Here is a 16037-nt window from a genome sequence, read left to right as displayed (position 1 = left end):
ATCAATCACATTTTTAACATTGGTATTTCTTCTGAAAAATTCGTTTATCGGGTATTTGTTTCCATCGAAAGTATGCTTATTTTCTTTTAAATTATTACACTGAATTTCTGATAAACTTTTTTGTAGTTGTAGTTGTTAATAGCTATAGAATGTTTTTTTTTTCAACAACATAAAATTCCACATTAACTTTTTAACAGGCGATTTAGTACCTAAAAAACATTTGTTTTTTTGTAATGCTTTTACTTTGTACTTCCTTTTTGTACCTTACATTTTATGTTCTGAGCATATAGACCAGAATGTATCTTATATTGAAATTATGCCATAACGTTTAGGGTTTTATCAGCTGTAAAAATTTGATAAATATAAATTAGTTGAAAATAGTTATAGCTTACAATTACTTTTATGTCAGAAGATTAAAATTATGAGAAAAAATTCAGAAACATATTACTTGAAGGGAAAATGTTCTTTCATGAATCATATGGATGCAACATTTAAATATGTATTGCAAACAACATACTACAACATTTGTCTCGAAGGTATTAGCTAAAAGCTTTGCTCGTTACTAAGGCTTACCAGTGTATCCCTGAATTGTATTTAAAACTCAATATTTGCATTCATGTATTACTATCAATTGTGTATAACATTGGATTGCATTGTATCATCGTATTATAGCGATTTCAATCGAAAGTCGAGGGAATCATTAATTACTACGCGCTGATTAGACAATTTTTTTAGAACGCATATGAGGTTCGCGATGATCGGATGATAATCTCATCATCAAGGTCGAAGAATCAGGGTTTTGTACCCAGATATCACCAAATATATGCTATGTGCATGAATCAATTTCAACCATAATCTTTATCCTCACACTGAGGTTGGAAAGTCCGAGTTAGATGCAGTTTTAAAATGGTACTTATCTAACTAGTCTAATTTGTTCATATTAAGTTTGAGGGCTGGTTTCCCCTTCCAGCAGGGAGGGGGACTCTTAATGATTAATGTGTTAAAGCTCCAGGAAATGACATTAGAAAAAATATAATGAACATATTCAATTTTAAATAGGCCTAATTTAATCACTGTGATGCTCGTATGTTTATTCTTGTTATGGTTAAACCTGGAATGAATTCTTTAGATTTTTCAGAAAGTTTACTCATACTTACCTTTAAATTTGAATGGGATGGGTATAAAATGTTTTTATGCATTGGGAAAATATTTTTCAATCTTTTGCAGGCCTGTCATAGAATTAAAAGTTGTGCTCTTGTCTTGTAATGCTATTTAAGTAGGTTGCAAATTTTTTGATTCTGTTGAAAAATTTGTTTGAAATTACCAATAGACTTTTTAAAAAATTATTTGTAAACTCCATTAAGTCATTATGTTTGTGGAGGGAATCTAGACTGCGTTATAAAAGTTTGGAAAGGCTTGTATGTATTCAGTGACTTTGCAATTAGTTGCTTTCATTTCATAGATATGAAAATTTGTAGAAAAATATGTCATTTTTTGCAGATTTGAAAATACTACAAAAAATGGGGGAGATCAAAATAATTTGAATTTAGCTTTTGATGTAATCCAAATTTTAGTTTAATTTCTTAACCATTATTTTTTATTGTTAGGAATAACTAACAAATAATGATTTAGCAGTTGAAGATATAAACCAATAAATCAAAAAAAATTTCCTCCAACTTTGCCTTATATTATTTATTCCAAATCTTAAGATTAATCTACAAATTTATGCCGTATGCCAAATTGCATCGATCTCTCTGATTGTATTTTGAATTACAGTATTCATATAGCACGAAAACTTATATACTGGTAGACAGTGTAGTTCTTGAATGACTTGATTCAAAATTTTTATTCATCTATTTTATTTTGATTTTAGAACAAGTTCAAATTTATCAATCTAGCTTTATGTGTTTTTCATTTATCTTGTTCATATAGATAAACAAACAATTGATTTTTGATGCATGGTCTTCCATCAAAAAATGGAATATCTAGTTCTTTGTGTTTTCAAGTTATCGCTTTCACATACACGCAGCCATATGTAATTTCAAAAAAGTTATATTTTACACTGGAAGTCAAAAACATGGAAAAATCTCGTGGTTGAATTCTTCCGGCGATCACGATGCTTTCAAAAGAATACAAAGTAATTTTAATGCGCCAACATAAATACGCATCTTTTGTAAATACTCTAGTTTAAAATTAAATTAACTCTTTAAAAACATGCGTTTAGCAAATCATGTAAAGCACTTAATTTCTTACATAAGTATACCAAAACCAACTCATTAGTACAAACTATCCATCTGAAATCGGTAAAAAAAAAATATTAACCCTTTGCACTTGGAACAGTAGTTCGATGCAAAATTATTCACCTAATTCAAGGGTTTGTTTATTGTTACTAAAAATAAATATGTATAATTGTTTCAAGTTGAATTTCCCGAAAAGTTAATTTACATCTTTTTACCATTCTGTATGTATTTTTAACAATCAAAACTGAAAAATAAATAAAACGTCAAAATGATGCACCGTCTTGAATAGTGACCATGAGTCACCTCACGAATGCAAAGAGTTAAATAAGACTCTTATTTCTTGATAGTTTTTTTTTTTGTTGTTGTTGTTGTCGTGTGTCTATTTTAAGCCAAGTTTTTTTGCACAGTAGCTTCTGAGGGTAAAGACCCCTGAGCACCCGAGGCCGCGGTGGCCTGGTGGTAAGGCCACCCTTATTCACGCACCTCATAGATAGAACACAGGGTAGAGAACAACCATGCTCGAACCCGGGACGCCTAATTTCTTGATAGTAAACAGCGTCATAGATTACAAGGCTAGATTATCAAATAGGCGAATTAGGCAACTACCTAGGAATCCCAGGACTCGAGATTTTTTTCTGTTATTGTCAAGGTAACTTAATTGTGTGTTAATTTACTAGGGATGTGCAGTCAAAATTATTCAAATTAAAATCAAATGCAGCTTAAGTTTTAGAACATTATTATAAAAACATTTTAAATTTATTTTTATAAAATTTTTATATCATTCCAAAAAAAATTTTAATTTATAATTTTAAAAAGATATCATGTCCTGTATTTAAATTGTATTTAGGTTGGCATTGTTTTAATTTTTTTTTATTATTATTTTGCTTAAAATGGCTTTTAAATTTTAATTTTGTATTCATTTTATGTTCGAGAAACCAACTATCTTGAAAATAGTCAGTAACTAAATATTTTGTTATTTCAGTTTGATTTAATATCTATTACTTAAAAACTGCCTATATAAAAATTAAAATCAATAAAAAATATCTTTGAAGGTTAAGATGGCAAGATTTTTTATCAGCAACTTCTAAAGGCCTCTAGAAGACTTCCTCGGTGGCCCTGATTCATGTTTTCTAGTTTATTTCTTCTTATTTTGTAATTATTGTATCAGTGTTTATAATACATCTGCTCTTTTTTTTTTTTTTTTTTTTTTGGAGGAAATATTTCATTTACTCTAGTCCGTTGAACTAAAATCCTCCAAAAGCTTAATTTATTCGAATTGTTGATACTGCAACATTTGGAAAACATCCATTTTGAAAGTGGAACATCTTGTTTTTTTGTTCGCCTTTATCAGTTTTTACTGTCGCGAGCGCCGTTGGCTCATTAGTCCTTTTGAATGTTTCTCACAGACTTAAAACATCGCCTTCGTCTGTCGTGATTGCATGCACGAAAAAATATGCTAATTTGTCTGGCATCTGATAACATTATCATCGTGCGACTGGATTGCGCAATCTTTTGATTCACACGGACCAGACGCATGTGCTACCTCCTGAAAATACGTAATGCCGTGTCGTCGGTTTCAGGAACTTTAAAAAGAAAAAAAAACTGTCAGCCAGCCGGAAGTTGAATGTAAATTCTTTTTGCCTGATTATATAAGTTAAAGAAAATTCTCGGTCATTCCCACCTCTAACTTCATAAAATTGAAGCTATCATAATTTAAGAATATGAAAGAAAATGCAGTTGGCGATAGCTTTTCAACGGGATGTCATATGCTGAGGATAAAAAAGAATTCACGATAAGAGTTGAAAATCACTTTCAACTGCTAACTTATGCAACGATTTCCAACTTATCCTACCCATACGCCTTGATTAGTCTTTTTATTTTTGAGTATCCCCCCTTTAATCATCCCTCCATACAAAAAATGTTTTATTAATAGTACTGAGAGCTTATATTAATTGTCTGGGTTTCATAAACGTTTCCATCTTAAATTTTTAAATGGAAAGGATGCACAATTTTCTGCAACCCCTTTCCACTCCTCTTCGGAAAAAATTGTCACTACCCCAATATTGGGAAATAGATAAAAAAGCGAAGTTTTCATAAAGTGACCAGACATCCTGATTAGATGGGATTGCCTGAAATTGTTACTGTCTATCCTGATTATTGCTTATAAGTGAATACATTATATAATGATTAGCTACCTTAAACTTCAATATTTTAATTTAGAAAGATAATTTTTTTTAAAGTGAATTATCTTGATTTTTCTCCCTACTTTTTTTCTACATAGAATATGACAACAGTTATGTAGCGACCGGAGAGTATAAATTCACCGGTCGCCATGTATCCCAAAACGTTAATACGCTTATGTCACATTTTAATGCCAAATATGTTAATGGAGCGAAAACATAATACCATGACCTTGGCTCTATTTATATTTGCTAAAACACTGGTGGTAGAATGGAAGGAGGGAAGACAAAAAAAAAAAAAAAAAAAAAAAAAAACTATATTCTAGACGTCAACTTTCTACGCCTGCATACTAATTTTAAAAGGCGAAAGAAATTAGAATTTTTTCTTCTAAAATGATAAATTCCAAGTTAAAGTCCTTTTTCCAGGATTTGAATTAAAAGTCTCGAATGGTTATATTTTATGATTTAAATAGTTCTTTAAAGATATGAGATTATATAAACTTAATTTTTAACAATACATTTTTATTAGTTTGTTAATAACTGGACTTTTTTTTCTGTAATTATTCTCGACTTTTTGTGTTTTAATTTGTAATACATTTAAATAATTTGGAATCTTGTCACTGTTTTCTTAAATTCACCATCAGGTGACATCACGTATATAGAATGAAAATTTAATTAAATCAGTCTGTTAACTAATAATTAGGTTCTGAAAATATTAAAATGGTCCACTATTATCGAGAACATTCAAGTTTTCAAAATTCCAATACATAAGTAAATGAGTAAAAAACTGGTTACAAAATTGCATCTTTACAAACATGAAAGAAGTTAAATTAAATAAAAATTTATTCAAATAGTTAGCTTTTATTATGCAAGTCGCCATGAAATAGTTTGATGTACTTAGATCTTGATTGTAAAATATCTGTTCAGGCAAATGTAACCACATTTGTTTACTTACTATTCCGAGCTTGTGATTTCTATTTATGCACGAAAAATTTACAGTTTTCGTTACTAACTGCAATACGGTACAGCACACACAATTGGCTTTGTCAGTTCGTCGAAGTCATTGTTTCTGTATCAAATTTTATTTTGACGCCATAGATATATGTAGTTTGCTGAGATAATTTTTTAAATGTAGTAAAAAACGCATTCTTTGGTTTGCATGTTCTACTTCAACAGTTCAGAACTGATTTTTCGGAATTACAGCGTTATGGGATTCTTCAAAGTGGCTAGATAATCAGCGTTCCTTTTGAAAACCTAATTTTTTTGATGAACAACAATCAAAAATCACAGAGAGCAATATCCGGGGAGCGCGGTAGTCATGCGGGAAAAGTACGGCTGATTGATTATCTGTTTGTCTGTAATATGTCTCGTAGAATTTGCTTACCTCATAATGTAAATTTGTGAAGAAGTGCACATTTTTTATGAATGCGGTAGGTGGTAAACATCTAAGTTGTTGCCAATGTAGAAAAACAAAATTAAGAGGCAGTTTTCGATATCTGAGCAGTAACAGAACACGTAGTTAAATCATATGCAGTATCTGCTCAAACTCATGAAGATTCTTTGAGTTCCGTATACGAAAATTGTGTGAGTATTTTCATTGCTATAATGATAAAATTGAACTTCATCGCTTAATAATAGGTACGGCCCATAATCTTTAACTTCGATGCGAACTATAAAGTGTAGAGCAAAGTTTAGATGGGTTAATTCCTCACGTAGTTATTGAATATAGGTAATCTTGAAAAGAAAATTTTTTAATATTTTGCGAAGTATACGGCAGCATATGGCACGTCCAATTGCCTAGATATTATTCGATCATTGTTACTTTCCGCTGTTGCGTTCATACTTTACACATTTGTATCGTTGGATATTTTCAAAATGTTGCAGCATCTTTATTGTTCTTCTGTTAGTATAATTTTACTATCAGTGCAGGCACCCGTGAAGATAACATGTCATAAACTTATGTAATAGTTACCAAGCGATGATAATTGATTCATAAAGTACAGCTGCGACATCAGTTTGCAAAATTTTGCGTAATGGCTCCAATAGTTTTGAGTAGTTTGAATAGTTTTTGAATAGTTTGGTTTAGCTTAGTTTAGATACTTTTACGTCATGTTTGGAAGCGATACCAAGACTATTTGTACATTATTGATAATTTGCAACTTTCAATTTTCAATTGAAATTTCCCTATTCTAAGTGTAAGAAATGTGAGCTCATTCAACCAACTGTGCCAACTATGGCAAAAAAAAAAAAAAAAAAAAGAGAGAGAGAGAGAGAAAATTGGGATTTATTTAATTTTTGGCTAATTGATTTGGCCATCTGCATGTATAATGCAGTAATTGATGACATTTTTTTTTCACGATGAAATCGTTTGGGTGGAATAGTGTATAGACCAGATTTGGTTGAAAAGTTTTTTTTTTAAATCGATCGCCAGACACTTTACCTTTTTTATTGTCATCCTGCTAAGTCTAACATGGTTGAATCAGCTTGAAGGAAAAATTATTAAACAAATATATATATATATATATATATATATATATATATATATATATATATTGTTTGTGCTTCTTTACAGCGTTCTACTTTTAAAAAAAATTAACCTTTTGCACTCGGAAAAGTGATTCAATGCATAATGATTCACTTAATACAAAGATTTGTTTATTACTCTGAAATATATAATTGTTTTAAGTTGAATTTATCCGCAAAAATTAGTGTACAACTTCTTACCTATTTTATAAGAATTTTTAACTATCAAAATTAAAGAATAAATAAAACGTCAAAATGAAGCACCGACTTGAATGGTGCCGAAGATGAGACAACCGTGTTCAAAGAGTTAGTAAATGTTTTATTATTATTATTATTTTACCTTATTTATTTGGATTTAGTCCAATAAACCCATGCGCCTTCCCCTGTTTAGACGTGACCGAATTATCAAATATTTGAAGTAGGCAAATGCTTAGGGGTCTCGAAACTTAAGAGGACCTTCAGATCTCGAAATTTTTTAATGGTATTTTCAGAGTTATCTGAGCTCAACTCTTTATTTCTTTATTTATTTATTATGGTCATATATTTGAACATATTTAAATTAAAGTACTGTTTTAAACTTTTAAGAATTATTCTTATGATTTTCGTTTTATCATATTCTCAAAGTCAATGCTGATTTTTTTTTTTTAATTTGTCTGACCAAACTTTGTAATTAAAAATTCAGAATGCGATAAAAAGTTTGTTAAAAAGATACAAAACGATACGATTTTGTTAAAAAAAAATAATTAAATAAAAAAAATTATAATTCAATATTTTCTTACAGGCCAGTTATTGAAATCTTTCTTTCTTCTTTGGAAGAAACCTTGAATTAAATATTTTCAGTTTATCGTAATATGGATTTTAAGTCTGATAAAAAATATATGGTTTTTTAAGTTTAAAAAAAAAACACATTAAAAAATTATGGTTTTTAAGTCTGAATGGAGAAGAGGGGAAGGAACGCGCGAATCTTGCATTGCCTTTAGTTCTCTACAGAGCTGAATCCTACCTTCAGCCAGAAGCCCGAATTAAATGTTCATCTTTTAAAGCGCTTCAATTAAAGCACAGAAAGCATATATTTCTTAATTTTAAACAATGATAACTAAAATAAAATTAAGTTAAATATAATGTTTTATCAAATTAAAAAGGACTAGCTTATCCGAAAACGGCTTTTTTAAACATTTTTACTTAACAATGAGAAGACTCGTAACAAATTTACAGCGGTTATTATTGCCTATGATTCGGGCCATCTCTCATTTGATGTATGACCTATTCTTTGTTATATCTTAACTGCAGAGTAGAAGTGGTCATCTAATTAGATAGTAAGTATGAATCAAATACGAATCACGCGGCAACCAACGTGTGAAAGAAATAAACCTGGTGAGAATCTTTACAACTCCAATACTTTTCTAGATTCCACTCGGGATCGGAACCTACAATTTAAGACACCATGTATTAGCCTATAGCTATCCTGATTTGGATTCAAGTCATAACAGTTTTAAATAAAACTTTTTAATATCTATTTTATTGTACGATATTTTATTACTGAGTTTTGACATTACCCAAACTCTTTCACTTGTACCAAAGGAAATTTTAAGGATTCTAATAGAATTTAAAGTATGCCATTAATTTTGTGCTTATATTTACCGCCATTTATGAAACAGGCACTTCATTAACCCTTTAAAGGACCACTTTTTTCTAGTCATATTATGTCAAAATATTTTTAGGCTTGAAATTAGAATAAGAAAAGGGATTCATTTAGCTTATTAGATAAATTTAATTTGATTCATTAATTAATTTAGTTAATTAATAATTAAGTGACAGACCAAGACACATCATTTTGTGTGAGATAAAGAACTGAAGCATCTAAGTTTCTGTCTTTCTAAAAAAATGTGTCAGAACTTATGCTAACCTACATAATTTCATACAAAGATTGATAAATTTGGTGGGAAGCATACTTCCCATGGCCTTCGCAAGGGTTAATTAGATCGTATTTACGAAATTTCGTATCTTTAATCGTGTTCACGAAAATAAATATCGCTATACACATTTACTAACTAAGGCAGGGATGGGCAAACTTTTCCAGGGTATGTGCTGCTTCTAATTTTTTCAAGGTGCTGCGGTCCCCCAGTGGCGTAGGTGTAGTGAGCTAAAATAAAGGTGTACAATATTTATTATAGCTTAATAATAAATACAGAATATGTACTTACCTATATAATTACAAATATAATAATAATAGCCACAAATATAATAATATCAAATGATACATTTAATATCAAATAATTCACAATACATTAGAAAATAAATCATTTTCATCTAAAATTAGTTCTCGTAGTTATAGTTAGTAGAAGACGTAGTCTGCATACTGTTCGCCAGTCTGGAATATCTCTGTATATAATTACTAACTGCTAATCTTGCACTGGATTCTAAGTGGTCGTCTATGAGACGGGAACGATATGTTGTCTTAATTATATTCATCGTTGAAAATGTAAATTCACACTGGTAAGTAGAGCCAAAGAACGATGTTAAATGATATGCAACTTTTTTTTAATTTGGATTCTTTACTTCGTCCATTAGATTCCAAAAATTATTCTTAGGTTCTGAACCACGTGTTTTTTAAAATTACGCCATTCTGAAAGAGAAACATTTCGTTTTCCTCAAGAGATAAAGAGAATATATAATTTATATTTTCTGTTATTTCTTCCACATCAACATTGTCAAATAGGTAACACATGAATGTAACAATTCAATGTTCATTCATGTGTTTCATTGGTTGGTTATTGTAGTAAATTCTTGAAAACGTCTCACGAATTCGGAGTGAAGTTTTATTATTTCATCATATTATTTCTCTTTGTTTAATGTACCTCCGTTTTTAAACAATTCGTGTGAAATATTTTTGAAATGTTTCGTCGGTGTTCCATAAATATCTTTTAGTATGCGCGTCTTAGGTCTTAGTAAAGGCGGTCACCCCAAAATGTCTTGGAGGTCCACCGGTCGATCGCGATCGATTTAAAGCCCACCCCTGAACTAAGGAATGAGAATTTTCTTTTATAGAATTCTTTTTTAAAGTTTATGAAAAATAAAAGTTTTTTTTTTTTGTAAATAGTAAAGTTTAATATGTTTACTGAAAGTAGACTGCATATGTTCCTGTAAGTAGTGAAATTTAATATGTTTACTTTAATATGTTTATAGAAGGACAAATTGTTCTTTAATTTGCATATGATTATAACGTATATTTCATATCCGTTAAGTGAAATAATTTACGAATATCATTTAACAGCAATTTGATTAAGAAACACTGAGCATTATACTAATGAGGATAGAATCTGTTTACATTTTTTCCAAGAATTTTTGAAGCAATCGTGGAAAACGATATGTGCAAATTTTCTGACTCGTGTAATAATAATTTATTAATTATGTAGATAGACGGTAAAATAATTAGGGAGCATTTGATGCAATTTCTCTAAGGCGGAAATTTCTAAACATAAATATATAATAAGCTCTATTGAATGTAACTATTACTGTAATTATTAATTCATGAAATATTGCTTAACAAATTTTTTCTTAAGTAGTTAGTTTTGTAAATATTCTTACAATTAGATTGCAGGAAATATTCTAATTTTTTTCTAAGTATAGATGTTATGGACTATTTATCAGTTTGATATCAATAAAATATAATGATTTGTTATTTCGTTGTTTTAAAAAAAAGAAACAAAATAAAGTATTTTTGCTGCTCCTCTTAGTTATAATATGGAATATGATTACCATAAATAGTATTCAACAAACACGTTGAGGTTTAGTACTGATTTTTTACATTTTTGTCGTTCAGTGTCTTTAGTATTAACTAATTAAATAACTTATCCATATATTATGCATACTGCAAATTACTATATTTTTAAACATATAGATTAAAATTCAATCTTTTATAGATGTTATAATCGGATAAACAAATTACATGGGAAACATGTATATCTTAAATGTTTTATGGATTTTTAGTTGAATACAAACAACACATTCCCAAACCTGGAAATATCAATTAGACAGTAAAAAGCTTTATCATTATAATGGTCATTTAAATACAGCAAAACCAAGTTTTTTAAAAATCCTGAAATTGGAATGCTCTTTTATAATTCTCCATCATAATAATCCAAGATGGTTCCATCTTATAAGGATTCCGTGAATATTCTGGATAATTTAATCAAATTTATAATATTCGTGAATTAAGCGTTTCTTGACAGAATGGGCAGTTTTAGTCAATTAGCTGCTAAAATTATTCCATATTTTCTTGAAAAGTACACAAGATTGTGGGACTGCCACACAAAAAATGTTCACCAAAATATGATACCAGCAAACCATCGCCAGTAGAATTAGAATTGTCATCAGCAGTTAAGAAATTACTGCTAATAGTTAGTTTTAAGCATATAAAAATTGAAAAATATGGCTTAGAATCAGCTCTTAATCTAAATTGTGATTTCGTGTCCTATAATTTGTTTCCACATTATGAGGTTGTGACATCGCAATAAAAGCTGTATTTAGGAAATCTGAGTAATTGCGAAATCAAAACTTGGCCCAGAACCAAAAATTCTAGAATTTAATTTTAAAATTTCCACCAGAAATTCACTGTGAAATCCCTGGCGTGATTTCCAATTATTATTGAAAAATTTTAAACCGAGCCTTCTTAGACAGTGCGTCGGGACGCCAAATTTGATATAGAATCAAAATATTGATGTTGCAAACATTAGGAGAATCGAAATTGACTGTGCATACTTTTCTCAGTTCCTTCATAACCACGTAACAAAGTGGATATGGATATAATTTTGCTTATCATCTAAATTCTAATTGCCATTAAAAATTACTTCAATAAAGAATAGCATTCTTTAGTTCTTTAAGTAATCTACGGAGCTATATACTTTTTGGCATTAACTTTAAACAACAACCACTTACAAATTTATATCTTTCCTTTTCATCAGATATTCAACTAAGACTTTTATATTAGGAGTATCACAAAATTTAAAAAAAAAAAATCGTAAAAAAAAAATGTATTGCAAAAAAAAAAAAAAAATCGGAATGAGAAAAATTCAAAAATTAAAATTTGATTAAATTATAAATCTGAAGCAACTTATTGGTTCGACGTTTAAGTGCAGTAGTTGCTGTCGTCAAGGTCTTACCTGGGACAGTTCGTAATTTGAGAGGAAAAATAATTAATTATTGCAGTTTTGGTATATGTATTAATTAAAAAATAATCGGAATTCCTTACAAAACAATTTGATTATGAATTTTAAAAAAATTATATCAAAAAGTTTTTTGTCATAAATTCATGACATATGATAGTAATGAATTTTAGTGACAAATAAAATGGAAAATTTCCATCATGGGACTCAGAAAAATGAAGCAATTTAAGTTCACTTTTGATTTCAAGGAAATTTCCGCTTTTTATTTTGTATTAAAAAAAGGGGGAGGGGGGAATTTGTCTGAAGGCTGTCAAATTGAAATTTATGCTCAATTTGAACATTTTAAAATTATTTAAATGAAAAATTATTATTTTTTCGTCTGTTGCAATTATTCAGCAGTTTTTATGATATCGGTTTCAAAAGTTTGACAATTCATGCAGAAGTTTACAAATATACAGAAATTTCTTATCTATTCTCTTGTATAAACACTTATTGTATTTTGACTTTTTATTTTGACAAATTAGACGAGACAGCCGTCATTATAATCATGAAGTTAAGTTACAATGAATAATTTCCCCATCAAAACAATTGCACAGACTATGGTCTGTTCAAACAATACAGGGGATTGATTAAAAATTCAGTTATCAATCAATTGCACAAACTATGGCCTATGCAAACAATACAAGGAATGGATTAAAAATACAATAGATCTAAAATACAAGGAATTGATTATTTAAATGTTTAGGTTTTTCTTCTTTTTTATGAAGGTTGTTAAATCTAATATTTCAACACATAAATATATATGTAAATTCATTCTGCATTCCATCAAAATTCTTCATTTTGAATCGAAATGTATCATTAAGTACAAGAAAATATTTCAATAAAAAATTATCAAATCCTTAATGGAATATATATGCAATAAATTCAATTTTTCTCCATTCTTAAAATTAAATATATTCTAATCACTTGATACCAAACTTTGGATTAATTTGAATTGCGCGAGGTTTTGACTTTCTGACATTTCTCAGGCTCTAACTTTTAAAATTTTACTGCCCAACGTTCAGAAACGTGAGAATCACGCGGCTAAAATAAAAGCTTGCTCAGCTAAGTTATGGTAAAATCCCCTTTTAATTGTATAAAAGCTATGAAAGTTTTCCTACTTTTTTTTTTTTTCTGTTCTCTTCGCTGTGATGAGTGTGTCAGTCGAATTATTGGTGATTTAACAAATAACTTTAAAAGCTGCTAAATGTGAAACTTTTCCTTAATCTTAAAGAAAAATAAAATTGTATTTTAAAGATTATTTAAGTTGAAATTATATATATATATATATATATATATGCAAATAAGAAATATTTATAGATTATTATAGATGGTGACTGCTTTTAGAATAAAATCTGATATGTAACATTCGAACAGTTAGGACGTTTCATCCAGTCGAGTGTATAGTAAGTGTTTTCCTGGATGGTATCTTAGGGAAACTGACCCATATTTGTGTTACCCACACGGAAGTCAATTCTGTAACAGAGTAGTGATTTTCGCTAAAATACACATTTACTGTACCAAGTTACTTAATGGCTTCATTTAAGAGTGTGGAAAATTGAAAACTAAAATTTCTCTTTTAAACTAATCACGATATATCATTCTAAATCTTAACCACAACCGCATGTAGATAAGGCCTTGATTCTAATGAATTATTATACCGTATTCCACTGGTATGAAATTTCTCTGTCATGGATAGCTGATGAATAAAATTCTATAGTTTTCCTTATTTCTCATAGAAATGCAATGTTTAAAATGGAAAACTTTTTTTCTATATTTATTCGCTCTGTTTCCTATTATATTTTCAGTGCATTTAAAATGACTTGAATTTAGTGAAAATAAAGTGGGGGAAAAAACTGATATGAGTGCATTCATTCCATCAATTAGACTTTTTATAAACCATTTTCTGTGGCTGTAAAATTTCATTTAAACAGATTTTATTTAAAACTATATCTGATATCTTAATTATTTTCCTCTTTAATGTATTTGAGGTATTTCTATTTTCTTATCTTATGTTCCGAGCTATTAATATCTTATATACTTGAAAGTAATGTTTTTTTTTATCTATTTGAAAAACTACATTTTTTTAGAATGTCTGAAATTAAAGTTCCTAATTAATTTACCGAAAAAAAAATTATGGAATCAGTTTATTTCCATGCGATATTCATCAACTGTACCTTGCCAATTTAATTTTGGAATCCAAAACCCTTATTGTTCGAGGAAAGTGTAAGACAATGTGGATTTAGATATGCGATATTTGTTTGATGAAATGCGCTCTTACGTTTTTAATGTGCGTTTGACGTCACGTAAAGGGCTACTTTCTCCCCCCCCCTTTTGTGTGTAGACGTTTATAGTAATGATATGAGGGGTGTTGGGATACCACCAAGCAAACTATGCAGAATAAGAAGAGTATTCGCTGTGAGGACATAAAAGTAACGGGAATGGTCGCCCCGAAATTTTCTTACATACTATTTAATAGAAGCATTATCTCCCCCCCCCCTTCACATAAATATTGGGGACCTTGACCAAAAACGTGAATGTCACGAGTGCTCTGATATATATATATATATATATATTCAAAGTCTTATAGAAATTTTATGTTTCCTAGTTTATTGAAGAAAACCAAGTATGCATTTTGAAAGCCTTTTTGTTGATTGATTCAAATCAAAATTTGACACAGAATTATAATTTTAGAAATAAAATTTCATACCAAATTTCAATTAAGTCTTTACGTTTTTCAGCTATCGCGTTTACATGCGTGTGAATGTGCAGATCCACAGTGCCAACTTGTCGCATCTAGCTCGAAATTTGATACAGATTTACTCATTAGACACTAAAACTGGGTACTAAATTTTATCATTTTAGCTCTTTGCGTTTTATATTTATTGGCTTCACTTGCCCTCGGCAGACAGACAAATTTTCAGACGAGAATGGATTTCATTCAAAATTTGCTAGAAATCTACAAATTTGATTAAAAAAAAAATACCCACATACCAAATTTTATCTGTCTAGCTCATAGCATTTTTCAGTTATCGCTTTCGCAGACCGATATAATTTCAAAATTGCGTTTTATAGATTCGGAAGGATCTGAAATATAGAAATTCGTCAAAATTTCGAGTTCAAATTTTTGTCAATTGCATTATTTTGAATAAAAGAAAGTAAAAACATGCGTAACATATAAAAAAACATATCCAGTGCAAGAAAACTGAAAATTAATATAAGCAAGAACAGTTGTACTTACAAAAGATGCGATATTTAGATGAATGCCTCCTTAAATGATTACAGAGTGCTTCGAGGTATGCATGTTATGGTTAACTTCACACGATCCAACATTGCTGCGTCGACAACTGTGAAGACAGCAAGCAGACAAGCAACGAAATCACGTTTTGAAATAGCTGGGACTCGATTAATTAATTCTTTTTGATGAGGAAAACATTTACTAGTCAGATCTACTGATCGTGATTACCTCACAACTCGACTCCCTTCGTCTAATCTAGCCATCAGGTATTTCATAATTTTAAAGCGTCAAAGGACGTCTGTTAATTTACTCAACAGTCTACCGTCCATCTTGCGCAACAGACATGCGCTGATCTTCCGTCTGTTTTTAAACTGTCCCCTCTTTTGTAAGACAATTGGCTGCAATTTTTACTTTTCCCTGTATGTAGTTAACAATGAGAAAGTATTGTAATCGTCAAAAAATTCGAACTCCAGATTTTAACGAATCGCTACATTTCAGACCTTCCGAATTCTGAAAAATTTGAAATTCTGCTTATCTGTCTTATAACAATATAACTCAAAAACGCTTAGAAATTGACGGATAAGATTTAGTTTCTGGCTTTCACACTCAGTTTGCAGATTTCTGTCAAATTTTGAATAAAATCCATTCAGAA

The 16037-nt window shown here is 29.6% G+C and overlaps 1 protein-coding gene and 1 long non-coding RNA gene across 2 annotated transcripts in view; one reads left to right on the top strand and one right to left on the bottom strand.

Annotated features, from left to right (window-relative positions):
* The window catches only part of LOC129958299 (homeobox-containing protein 1-like), a 64794-nt gene that overhangs the window by 22980 nt on the left and 25777 nt on the right, over window positions 1–16037 (top strand). The window lies entirely within an intron of this gene.
* Window positions 8863–15672, bottom strand: LOC129958302 (uncharacterized). The gene is made up of 3 exons (XR_008783187.1): window positions 15389–15672; window positions 15142–15234; window positions 8863–9086 (listed from the first exon to the last, which is right to left on the bottom strand). It is a non-coding gene; the product is annotated as an uncharacterized LOC129958302 (long non-coding RNA).

The sequence above is a fragment of the Argiope bruennichi genome, chromosome X1 (genome assembly GCF_947563725.1).
Source record: "Argiope bruennichi chromosome X1, qqArgBrue1.1, whole genome shotgun sequence".
In the NCBI taxonomy this organism is placed as follows: domain Eukaryota; kingdom Metazoa; phylum Arthropoda; class Arachnida; order Araneae; family Araneidae; genus Argiope; species Argiope bruennichi.
Note: the sequence above shows the minus strand (reverse complement) of the source record. Positions and strands in the feature narration are given on the sequence as shown.